Source organism: Artibeus jamaicensis, unplaced genomic scaffold (genome assembly GCF_021234435.1).
Source record: "Artibeus jamaicensis isolate MK-2021 breed Jamaican fruit bat unplaced genomic scaffold, CSHL_Jam_final contig_387, whole genome shotgun sequence".
Taxonomy (NCBI): Eukaryota; Metazoa; Chordata; class Mammalia; order Chiroptera; family Phyllostomidae; genus Artibeus; species Artibeus jamaicensis.
Genome location: NW_026521812.1, coordinates 11,044,848 through 11,057,724, shown reverse-complemented (window position 1 = coordinate 11,057,724; position 12,877 = coordinate 11,044,848). Strand labels below are relative to the sequence as shown.

The 12,877-nt window shown below is 35.6% G+C and overlaps 1 protein-coding gene across 1 annotated transcript in view; it reads left to right on the top strand.

Annotated features, from left to right (window-relative positions):
- The window catches only part of NKAIN2 (sodium/potassium transporting ATPase interacting 2), an 887,037-nt gene that overhangs the window by 541,109 nt on the left and 333,051 nt on the right, over positions 1–12,877 (top strand). The gene's annotated exons all lie outside the window — the stretch shown is intronic.

Here is a 12,877-nt window from a genome sequence, read left to right as displayed (position 1 = left end):
CCAAGAGAGGCTGCCAGAATTTCCCTTAGCAACCCTCTCAGAAGTCAGCCAGTCCCCCCAAAGGAATAATGGCACCACCTCCCAGAGTCTTTTTTCTTCACCAGATCTCTAATTACTTTGGATAGTTTTCCAATCTGTTCCACTTTTCTGAATGTAGTCAGTAGAAGAGTTGGTCGGAATTAGTTTACTGCTACTAGAAAGGAAGTCTTTGAGAATTATTTGTTTATGTAAAAGACTAAAGAGTGATGGAATTAAAATGTATCAGAAAGCTTAATTTCCAAATATTTTATGTATACTTCCAAAAAGCTACAAAGTATTTACATATACATACTTAACCTTATTAAATTTACATTGATTTAAATTAAAATTTAAGATATGTTTACTTTATTATTTAAATAAAATGCAAATACTGTGTCTTCAATTTATCAAGAGAGTCTTTTCATTAATTTTATTTCCAAATGAAATATACTTAGTACAGAAAAATTATTAGTTAGTGTTTATCCTCCTATTGCAATGTTAATGCCATGAAGCCCAAGGTCACGCCCTTCTCCTTGATCCTCATACCCCAGGACCTAGTGAAATGCCTGGTCCACATGGGAAATGCAAATGAATATTTGTTGAATAAATGAGTGCTGTGTTCAAACTATCTGTTTCTATAATCATGTCCGCTGTAATACTTTGGACAGGTTGCATATCCAATAAAAATGTTTGATGCTTATCCTGAAAGGGCTTTCTAACATAAAGTTATAGGAATACTTGAGTAGAAGGCCATTTTTCATGATTTATTGGCTTTTAAATTTATGCAAATATAATTTTAGCCTATTTTACAAAATATAGTAGAAATGACAGATAATTTTAATAATATTTAGATTATTAATAGAAAATAATAAAAATGTTTCCATAAAATTGATGGATGCTTATCATGAATCTAAAGAACCCAGGGGAATGTACACAGTTTTGTGGGACAACTTTCAGACCTTTGGAACAAATATGTTCTGCATTCAGATATGGAGGATATTTATTTTTAAGGCTCTATATACAAGCTGTTTTTGTTGGTGATATTTTGAAAGTATTGTGAATTCATACTATCAAGATAAATATAGAAATGCTTTCTAAAACATTAGGAAATCCAGGTTAATTATCCCACTAGTGAAATAGTATAGAATCTCTCTTAAAATGTTATTTTAAATGCAAGCAATATAAAGATTATTACATTTTGCCGTGCCAAGACTGAGAATTCTAAATGTATACAATAAAGCAAGACAACAAGAGAAAAGAATGAAGTATAACATTACTTAATTGTTATGGCTTTGAATGAAATTCTAATGTAGAAAATTAGTATTTTTCTTACATTAAATTTAAAGTAAGCCTGCCATAAGCTGGCTGGATTCATGGTACATCTGCACTCTCTGCCTCAGCGTCACTCATTACTGCCAGAGTGTGTGCATGCATTTCTGTATAAACAAGTTGGGTTTTTATTGAAGATTGAGACATAATTAGCATGCAGTAAGCTGCCATATTTAAAGAGTACAATTTGATAAGTTTTGACATATGTGTAGACCTTAGAAACCTTCATCACAATCAGGATAACAAATACATCCATCACCACTGAAAAGCTTCCACGTACCCCTTTGTGACCCTACACTCTTGTTCCTTCCCACACCACCTGAGCTACACCAATGTAATCATTAATCTTTTTCCTGTCATTACTAATTAGTTTGCACTCTACATAATGTTATGTAAATTAATCATATGGTATTCACTCTTTTATTTTTCCTGGATTCATTGATTCAGCATATTTATTTAGAGACTTACCTGTGTTGAAGCACATACCAATATTTAATTTCTTTTTCCTTTCTCACTCAATTTCCACTGTATTTATAAATGATAATTTGTTTATCCATTCATCTATTGAAGGGAGTTTGAATGGTTTCTATGTATAAAGCATAAGTTCATACAAAGCCTCAAACACAAAGTTGCAAAAATGTGTCAACAGACTTTGTATGAGCACGTGCCCTCATTTCTTTGGGGTTAATTCCTAGGAATTGAATGGCTGGATTATATGAATCATTGTGTGTTTACTTTGTGATGAAACTGCTGAATAGTTTTGTGATAATGATTATACCATTTTAAATTCCCACAGCAGTATATAAGGACAAAATTTACTCTGCATTCTTTCTTCTGCCATGCATGTTATGGTTAGTCTTTTTCACATTTTTTATCTTACTTCCTCCTCAAATGTTGCTATATGGTTGTCCGATAGGTAGCCAGGAATTCAAAGATGTTCATATGGCAACAGCCAGATTTCTCTTATTTACTCTCAGTAGTTTATGGAGGAAATACAGAATGGTCATCAAGGGAGTGAGATTCAGAATTAGACAGGGTTTAAATTCCAGCAATCCTAGTCTCTAACTGCATGACATTGGGAAAGGTCCTTAATTGCTTCCTTAAGATCCAGTTTCCCATATAGAGCAGTTTAAAAAAGAGAGAGACATATTAGTAATTTTATCAATGTCAGCTGCATTTTCTGTCCTATGGAGAAAAAAAAACCAAAAGTGTTATGATTGGGAAGAGTCAAAATAACTTGTAGCAAAACAATTTTGAAACCAGCGTAAAACAAAATTTGCATTGGTTTTCTTTCTTTCAAAGTGAAATAATACTTTATTATTTTAAAAAACAAATAGGATCTTCTAATACCCGAGAATAGTTGGGACTCAGAATAATAGAATATTTTTTAGCATAACTAAACCCATCGCTGGAGGTTTACCATTTTCATAGAGTCACTTTCAAATGGGAAACACATGCATTACTGTACAGTTAACTTGGGCATATAATATATAACAAACTAGAAATATGTAGTTCATGCCAATATTAACCTGTGCTTTATCCTCACTCAGAAACTCAACAGATTTCTTTTCTGTGTCCAAGATAATGAGGTATCTGTTTCTTTGAGCTCCCCCTAATGATGTGTAACCCCAGTATTGATCATTGATGTGCCCTTAGAACTCTTATCCCATTTTTTCCTGAGCTAGAATGATAGATTATTTGATGTGGTTCTCTTAGTGGTGCTTTATCTTTTGCATATGTGATTAATTCATAGTATACATAGTCTGCATCAATTTGTTTCTGAGGAAGTGTTATGTCCTTATATGCTTGGCAAAATTCTTCCTCTGTATTTTTGTTTTAACCAAGGAATGATCCTTTCTGAAATGGAAATGTATTATGTGTGCCTGCTTTCTATTCTGTGATTAGCATTCACTCTGCCCATTTCAGTGTTTCTGTCAGACATACTGGGGCAAAGTAAATGTAACCCTTCCCCTTGGAAAGCAGTGGTGTCTCATGAAGGAATACAACCAGTCCTCACTCACTTTCTCTCTCTCCCTCTCCTTCCTCCTCTCTCTCTCTCTCTCTCTCTCTCTCTCTGTCTGTCTCCCTGCTGCAGCTCTTCTCTGTGCATCTACTATATTCTCCTTTGCTTCTCTGCATAACCCAGTGTTCATTGCTCTGCACTGTTTTTCAAGTTTCATGTGTTAGAAGAACTGCTGGTGTATAAGCAATGGCTTTGAAGTCACATTCGACCAGTTTCCATAGTGTTTTACACCTCTAACACCAGATCAGTGCCAGGAGGAAAATATTCTTCCTCTACCCTCTTATCTTCTGAGTGAAGGGACATGCAGATTAAACTAATAACAGATATTAACAGGAAAATGGGCACATAGTCTCTGTTAACATTTATATGCATAGGAGTTCACAGAAAAGAAATGAAACTCAAAAGAACAGTTAGACTCTGAGCTTATATACCCATTTAAAAAGGAAAGGGATTGGGCTTCAAGGGAGGATCCATGGTGGGGAAGTCACTAGGGAATATAGGGGAGAACTAATGGAAAATAAGGGCTATTTTAGTAAATAATGTTTATGCGAATCATGTTGGTGTCAACTACCTGTCTTCAGTACAAGTCACTCTCTCCTTGGTACAAGGTGGAGCATCTTCCTCAGAGGGAAGCTTATGCCCTGCTTTTAGGCAGATAATGGAAGAATAAAGAATTCCTCCTGATTCTGTTGATTCTCAGTTTCTGTTCTTCTCAAAATAATCCTTATGCCAAAGTGGCATATTTGGGGTAGCATATTTTGATCTATTCATCAGTCATAACCATTTCTCTAAAATTCCAAGGTGAAATGAGATTCAGTACCTAAGGGACTTTGTTCATTCCATTTGGCTAGAACCAAGGAGCTCGGACTGCAGTTAGGGAGGAGGAGCTGTGTTTGGTTCAGTTACACGCACACTGAACACTGCAAACACAAAGTTTCCGAAGAGTGAGGCAGCTAAACTCCAAACTTTATGCCAGTAAAATGCACATACAGTTTGAATGAATAGATTTCTATCTCTTTCTATGATCCAGATTAACTGTAATTGTTATTCAGCAACAATGCCATAGTTCTAAAGTGACCCATTCATTCAGAACAGTGGAGGACGTGAGATAATAGATTATTGCAAATAGTGATCTGCATTCCCTATTTTTTCCTTCCCGAATTACTTTTCACATCTGGCAGAGCTTTAACTTCTCTGTGGGATAAGTTATTCTTTAAAAGCCCAACATCTCACTAGGGAAAGGAACAAAATATGACCTTAATTGTGATCTCTCTGTATTTATAATATCTTTAATTGCAAATATAAGATTCAGAAGCACTGCTGATAGTGTGAAAAGGTTGCACACTGTCTTCTCAGTAAGATTTCTCCCTTTGTCCTGATTATTCTGGAATATTATCATCTGAACAGAATGTTCCTATAAAGGGAAGATGAACTGAAAAAAAGAGAAGTAGAAAAACTGCCACTATTAACTTATCCAGGCTGAATTAAAGATCATTAAACTTTGTAGTAATAAAAAAGAAAAAGAAAAAATCAAATAATAACTTCAGAGAAATAGTTATTTGAAAAGACCACCTTTTGATGACAGCTTATAAAAAAATTAAATCAAATCACTAGTTGTGACCATTAATGCATTTCGAAGGAATCCCTTTTGTTCCGACAGCTGAAGTAGGGACCCATTTCCTTTGTCTTGGCTTTAGTCTCTGCATTGTTGCTTAGAAACCCAGTCTCTTAGAGGTGTTTGCCCAGCCAAGTGTAGTTAAGGTAACACATTTGGTTTTCGGATGGAGATGATTAAAAAGAAATGGAGTGAGGATAGGTTAAACAAAATGAGATTTTTGTTTATGGGTAGATAGAGCTTAAAATTACTCACAGTAGCTCCATATAAATAAGAATCAAGTAGAATTACAAAGAGAAAAATAAAGCCATAGGGTAATTTTTAAGACAATAAAAAATATAAATTTCTCACTAGTTAAAGCTGTAAAAAGAACCATGTGTAGAAGCTCATTATCTGCACAGTAAAACAATTAACAATTGACAGTGTGCCAAGCACTTTCCCTTTGACTATTCCAATATTGCCCCAGATAGATTCAGATTGGCCAATCATATTGCTAATTCCAAATGCTTTGTGGGGTCACAATGAAGACACCCAAAGATTCTGGACAAATTTCAAGGTTGTGTTTGTATGTGGATTATTTTATATTATTTTTGCTGCACTTGGCTTTCATATAGTTCTATTGTTTTTCCAATAATATGGAATTAAGAATAAAACACTGTGACAATAAAATTAGAACTATAAATGTTGCTGCCTAAGATTTCCAAGAGAAAAAAATAAACAGATGTCTACAGCTACTATTTCTATTTCACCACATATGTGAAAACATAATATGATATGTACTTCTTGTATTCATCCCACATCTGAGTTTTAGGCAATATACAACATTAAAAAAAATCAGAGGACCTGACAATGGCTGCCACTGTCAAAACTCAAAAAGACATGCTCTCTCTCAATTGTCCCATCATTCTCGCAAACTATCATGAGTGGTCAGTTGACATCAGTCTTCTCTTCAAAACACAAGGCTTTGCCTACTTCTACCAACTGAACTGCTGCTCCCATGCTTCACTCTTGAGGGCCCTTTCTATGCCGATGATCAAAATCATAGTGACCAAAAGAATATTAAACCTTGTAACTGTCCTCAAAGTTTCTGAAAGAAAGATAGTTTTTACTTCTAACAAATAGTGTGTATTGAGATCCAAGTAGGGCATTAGTAGTGAATGAACATACAGATGACTTCTGGGAGTTATCTAAAGTCTATCTGTGTAAAAGTGCTTCTGTGGCACATTGCTTTGTATGCCATCCATGTACAGCAGAAGTACTTTAATTCCTCATAAATTATTTGTGTTGAATCATTCAGCTTTATAAAAAAAAGTAACAAAGCCAAATAACTTAGAACTAGAAATTCCTAAGTATCTTAGGACCTACCTGTTGGGAACTGCTCTGCCTGGTTTCAGGAGTTGTAACTGCTCCCCTGGCTAAGGCTGAGTGAGCGACCTTCAGACTGTGAGCCACGGAGGAGACAAAGCTTGTCCCTGGTAGCAAACTCTGCCTCTGCTTCATCCCCCTGCTCCCAACACTTGGTCAGTTAGTCAGAGATGGGTAAGACCCCTCAGCGGAGGGGCAACCTAAGCCAGACATGATCACTTGAGGGGCCATCATGGAAGGATGTGGGGGGCTGTGACAAAGAGGGAGCAATGCACCCTAATCCCTTGGCTATTCTGACATAGCTCGAGTCCCCATTTCTGTCTGGGAGAAGCACTTCCTGACTCTAATCCACGTAAGCCTAAAAACCTGTGATGGGGAGGGCAGTGCAGCCCTGTGCTGGAAAGGGTTCCCCAGGTGATCAGGCCTGAGAAAGAATATGTAAAATCCTGTGAAACCTGCTTTGTTTAGGATGCTCTCATTTAAATGATAAGGGTCCAAGCAAGAAGTTTATTCCTCAAAGTTTTATGGCTCATTAGCTATCTGACCCTGACTGAGAATAAGGCCTCATAGTTCTTTGAATGCTATCTGTTGTTTGATCCTTTCCTGTATTCTTGAGCAAAGGAACTCAATAAAAGCTATTGAGGAAGTGGCTCTTGGCCTTTTTCCTTTGAGAAATTGGCCACCTCTTCTCCCCAAGCAGATCATGTCTTGGTAGTGTTACTTTCATTTGTGGCAGACAAGGGTACTTGAGGGCAAAGTTGCCCCCACATTTATCAATTTCAATATTCATTGAATAAGGCAAACTGAAATGGGTAGCAAAATTATTAATAGTTTTCTTTTCCTTCCTTAGTAGGTGAATCAGTGGGTAACTTTATAAACAGAGTTAATTGTTTCACAGGGTTACATATCATGAAACCAGTCATCTCTGTACCAATCATCTCTGTCCTGGTAGTAATTATACATAGTCACCATATTTATTTTACATTTTGATTCACTGTCATCTTAGGGAACATATTTCACTAAAAATAAAAAGCAACTCTCTATTCAAAAAGTTAAGAAACACCTAGAAGGAAATACAAACAAGTATTCTAATTATAAGTAGTATAATAAGTCAATGATGCCTTTCTGGCTGGAAATAACAATGAAACATTTAAAAATGATGACCAAATGGATGTCAAATGTACTTTTCAATGACATCTAACATAGAAAGTTTCACTCGGTTCAGAGAGCTTCTGGGTTGGTGAACAAGTGGAGGTGGTGGAAGAGGGGTGTGTCGAGAAATGGCGTATAAGCTCCTCACCCTTTCCCTGTACTGTTCCCTATGCATCTCTTCTGTCTGCTCCTGCATTCAGCTGTTGACATCAGAACATCCAAACTTGCCTTTCTCCTTCCTTGCACATCCACTCCCTTACTCAATAAGCCCTCAGAACAATTAGGTTCTGGTCAGCATCAGCCTTGGGAACAAAGCCTCAAGTCCTAATGATATGACAGTATTTCTTTTTTGTATTGTTTGCAGCTTCCCTAAATCTCCAGAAAGATCAGATTTGCTCATTCCTTGTTCGGTGATTCTAATCTGACATCATGTAGATAGAATCATAGCTTTTTTCTTAATTCAGGCAAAACCAGTTGTGGGTTTAGATGTTGCCAGTTTCTTTCGAATGACTCTACAATGCTCTTTGGTTACCAGTGAATCAACAGAATTTCCAGCTATTTTTTTTCCTGTACAAATCCCTTATTAATAGCAATGCAACAGGCAAATGAAGAGATTCATGGAGTAAGGTGTTGAAGAAAGAGCTTCTTTTGCCTTAGAGCTTGGGGCCCTGGCATGGTGGCGTATAAAAGCAATGTGATTCTTCCTCATATTTGTTTATTGTTTCTCTGTATAAGCTTGACTATAACAGCAAATGGGAGTTATAAATTAACTATAATAAAAGTTACATTGACAATGAAAAAATTATTTGTGTTGAATCTAGTTGTATTTATCACATTTACTCTGACAAGGACTTAACTATAGCATTAATAGATGCAGCAGGAAATGGGTTGCTGTTATCTTCCATTCATTGCTATGTACTAGCAGGGATGATCACTTATGATTCTTTGTTGTAATGCAGAACAGGGTTAAAGATGTGCTGAGAACGTGCAACATGAGTTCATTTTAATGAGCTATCATTTGTCATCCTTCACACAGATGTCTTTTGTTTTGTAATGTGAAGTCTTAGCTATCATCCCTTATCAGATATTCTCACCAATGCATAACTGAGTAAACACATGCAATTCAAAAGACATTTCCCTGGTCACAGAGATGGAATTGGTAGATCAAAAGATAATATGTTAGCAGTAGTTAAACAGGATTGTTTACTGCGTAATGGGAACTGTGGATTATGATTAACACAATGGCACATTCATTTTTTAAAATAAATGAATGGATTTATTTAGGGAAATTGAAGAAAGATACAAATGATATAACCTGTAGAGTCACAGAAAAAGCAAAAGTATGATTAGATGTAGTAGGATTAAATAGTTCATTGTGTCAAGTTCTAGATAATATTGTGATTTATCATTAATTTAGTTTCCCTTGATTATATTACTTGACCCAAGACACTCATTTAAATTAAGCTTTTAATATAATGACAGCTGAATAAAGGACATATTGATGATTGGCTTCTTCATGGGCTGTCTTAAATATATCTTACCAAATCAAAAAGACAACTATAAATATACTTGTAAGGCTGAAAATAGAAGGGTTACAAAAACATGGAATGTATTTCTAAAGATAGAATATGCAAAGAAAGCTACATATCATCGCTTGAATAGCCTAACCAGGTTTAGCTTATTTAGCAATTAATTTTATTCTTCAAATTATTGCTATTGCTACCTTAGAAATACTCCTTTTTTCCTTGGTTTTTTATTTGATTTTATAAGTGAGATTAGCACAGTCAAGTTTGCCTTAATAGGTTACTCATGTTTAACTGATGAATAAGCAGGATTTTGTCTTTGGCCTTTGCCTATAAAGAAAACCCCAAAATCAAAATAACAGCAATGACAAACAAGGACAGCAACCATAAAGCAGCTCCCTGGACACTTGGATCAAATATCCTCTTTATTTTACTATTCTCAGCAGGGTTGGTATTGCACTGAGCCAAGACATAGCACAGCCGTGTTGAAGTTGTTTGTCTTTTAAGGTTCAGTGGAAATCCTGTGAGGTTCTGACCTTTCCTGCGGATAGTATTGTTTAGGGCTGTTTCAGTGTCTGCTATGTGTTCCTCAGGATCGCGCTATAAATGGTTGAGTAAATCCCTAAACCTTCAACTTTATGACACACACAAAAAAATTTCAAAATCATAAATAATCCCTAAAGCAAACATAATAAATCACACATTTTAGTAAATAGGTCAAGAAAAATGGTTGGATAGAAATGCATTTTTAAGCAAATCTAAATAGTTGAAACATGTCTGTTGCTGATATTGATGGTCAAGTATAACTGTACATCTGTGCTCTGTTCCGTGAGCATCTTAAGTGAAGAAGCAGCACTGGAAATGGACCATTTTCCCATCTCCAGTTTTTAGTGACTAAACTCATTAACTGGATGGACTGTTAATATGAATATTAGTCGATAAATAATGAAGAGAAAGAGAATTTGCAAGCATTGATCTTATAGTCAGTTAAGCATAGTGGGGCAGTGGGGCTTTATTGTCAGAAAGACCTAGACCTTCAGATGAGCTCAGTTATTAGCTGTGTCAATTTAGCCAATACATGTCACTTTTGTAAGACTCAGGCTCCCATATGTAAAATGTACAAAATACTAATACCTACCTCGTAAAATATTCTGTATTTTAAACATTTTATTTATTTACTTTTAGAGAGTGGAAGGGAGGGAAAAAGAGAGGGAGAGAAACATTGGTGTGTGGTTGCCTCTCACGCACCCCTAGCAGGGATCTGGCCCACAACCCAGGCACATGCCCTGACTTGGAATCGAACCCGCAACCCTCCAGTTTGCAGAGCGGCCCTCAATCCACTGAGCTATACCAGCCAAGGCTACCTCATAAAATTTCAAAGAAAGATATATATAACTGTTTAGAAAAAGATAGGGTTTCAAAAATGCTATTTATTTACATACTTCTATAACTAACAATAACAGGATTGCCCAGACCAAATATGCCACGAACACTTAGTGGCCAAATATAATAATCAGTTTTCAATGCTCATCTAACCTAGGCTCTCTGTACTAATTAGCACTTAAGACTTTTTTCCTTTTTTAAAAAAACTTGTCTCCTCCCTTGGACTACATAGCAGATTGTATTTTCTGAAAATCATTGTAACAATAGCAATCATCCCTCATGCCTTTTTATGCTGTGGCTTTATGTTTGTGCCATGGAGGGGTGGTGTCTATGCCCCTTTCTTTGGAATGGACAGGGCTGTTGTGATTTCATTGATCCATAGAGTGTAGCAGTATGTGCTCTGAGATTTCCAGGGCAATATAGCTTCCACCTTGCTCTATGGAATAAGTGATCTGAAAGCTATCTGCCAAGATTTATGCCATGGCTCACCTAAAACTGTCATGCTATGCAGAAGCTCCAACTAGCCCATGTGGAAAAACTATGCGAAGAGAATCTGAAATTAGTTGAAAATAGAGACTCGGGGAGCCCCAGCTACTTCAGCTCCCAGCTGTGTGAGCTCCAGCCATCGGACTGCAGCCACAGGGGAGATGCCACACCACAACCTCGAGCCCTCCTGAATTCTTGAAACACAGACACTTACATAAGAGATTGTAAAAGAATTTTGTTGCTTTAAGCCACTAAGTTTGAAATGATATGTTTTTGCAAATATATATATATATATATACATATATATATATATATATATATCCAGAGCCGACTATTTTTGATAGGCGCTCTTGGCTTCTCCCTGCCCCTGACATTCCTTCTTCATCACCATCACAAGCTCCATTTGCTCCTGCTGCTCAGTGTGTTATTGACGCCCATCCTGTTTTTATTCATAGCTGCCATTTCTCTGCTTTCTACATGCTCTGCAGAATTTTTATTTGCTGCCATGACTGCAAATATTACCTTAATTTTATTGAGGAACACAAAAGGATTAGAAAGAACAGTCAGAAAAATTACTTAAATAAATCATGGCAGAAGCTTTTTCAACTTTGTTGAAAAGTGTAAGCCCATGGATCCACAAGGGTCAATAACATGAAACATAAAGAAAAGACACATGAATAAAACTGAACCAAAATACATCATAATAGCATTGTGTAAAATCAGTGATTAAAGGGAAATCTTAAAGGTAGCCACAGACAAAGGACGTTTTTGATATAGAGAAACAAAAATAAGCGTGGTAGTAGATGCCTTATTGGAAGCAATGCAGATGTGAGGGAAAGCTTATTTGTCAAGCACAAAAACAGAAAAACCTGTCAACCTAGATTCTCAACCCAGTGAAAATGTCTTTCAAAACTGATGGCAAATTAAGTAGTAAGAAATTAGAAAGCTAAATTAATTACTTAGCAGACTGTACTGAAACAAATATTAGAGGAAGCCCTTCAGGCCAAGCTAAAATTATTTCACATGGAAATCTGGATTTACACAAAGAACTGGAGAGAACCGGAAATGTTTAGCTACATGGCTAATTATAAAATAATGTTTTACTTATTTCTCACATCCCTTTAAAAGTTAGTCAATTGTTGAAAGCATAAAAGATAACAATATATTGTGGAGTTTATGGCATACTTGAAGTAAAATGACAGCTCCTGACACACAGGCTGAAAGCTAACCCAGTATGATGTACAGTTCCTATAGCACATGTGAAGTGCCCAATAAGACATGAAGATAGAATGTGAGAGGTATGTGCATGCCATGAACCCTACTGCAAGCTAGAGAGGCAATATCAATATTTACCAAATTTTACCTCAGAGCAAAAAATAACATTACCATGAACAAAGAGGGTCATCACATAATGATACAGGGATTAATTCATCAAGAGAATCTAAAACCACAATATTTATAGATTTAATAGAAAAAATTTAAAATAATGCAAAAACCATTAAAACTAAAAGTATAAAATAAAAATCCCCAAATATATTCTGAGATTTCAATGCTCATTTCTTAATATTATTAAGAACATCTGAAATGATAGACTTAAAAACCATATTAAACACTTCACCTAATTGATATTTATGTAAATACCAACCAGTAATCACAAGATACAAATTATTTTTAGTTACACGTGGAATATTTATCAAGACAGATCATTTATGGACTATAAAAATTCTTCATAAATTTAAAAACACTTATATAAGATATTCTAAAGGATTCTGGGTACAATGGAATTAGATTAGATATAAATACCAGAAAGATATTTGGTATTATTTTGGTAAAAACCTCAAATATTTGAAAACTATATAATACACTTTGAGAACATATAAAGATCTCTAAAAACTGACAGCCAAGAGCATATTTATTATTTAAAAAATAATTCCTATTACTTTCTCACTCATATTAAGAACAAGGCATAGATGGCCAGTCTTA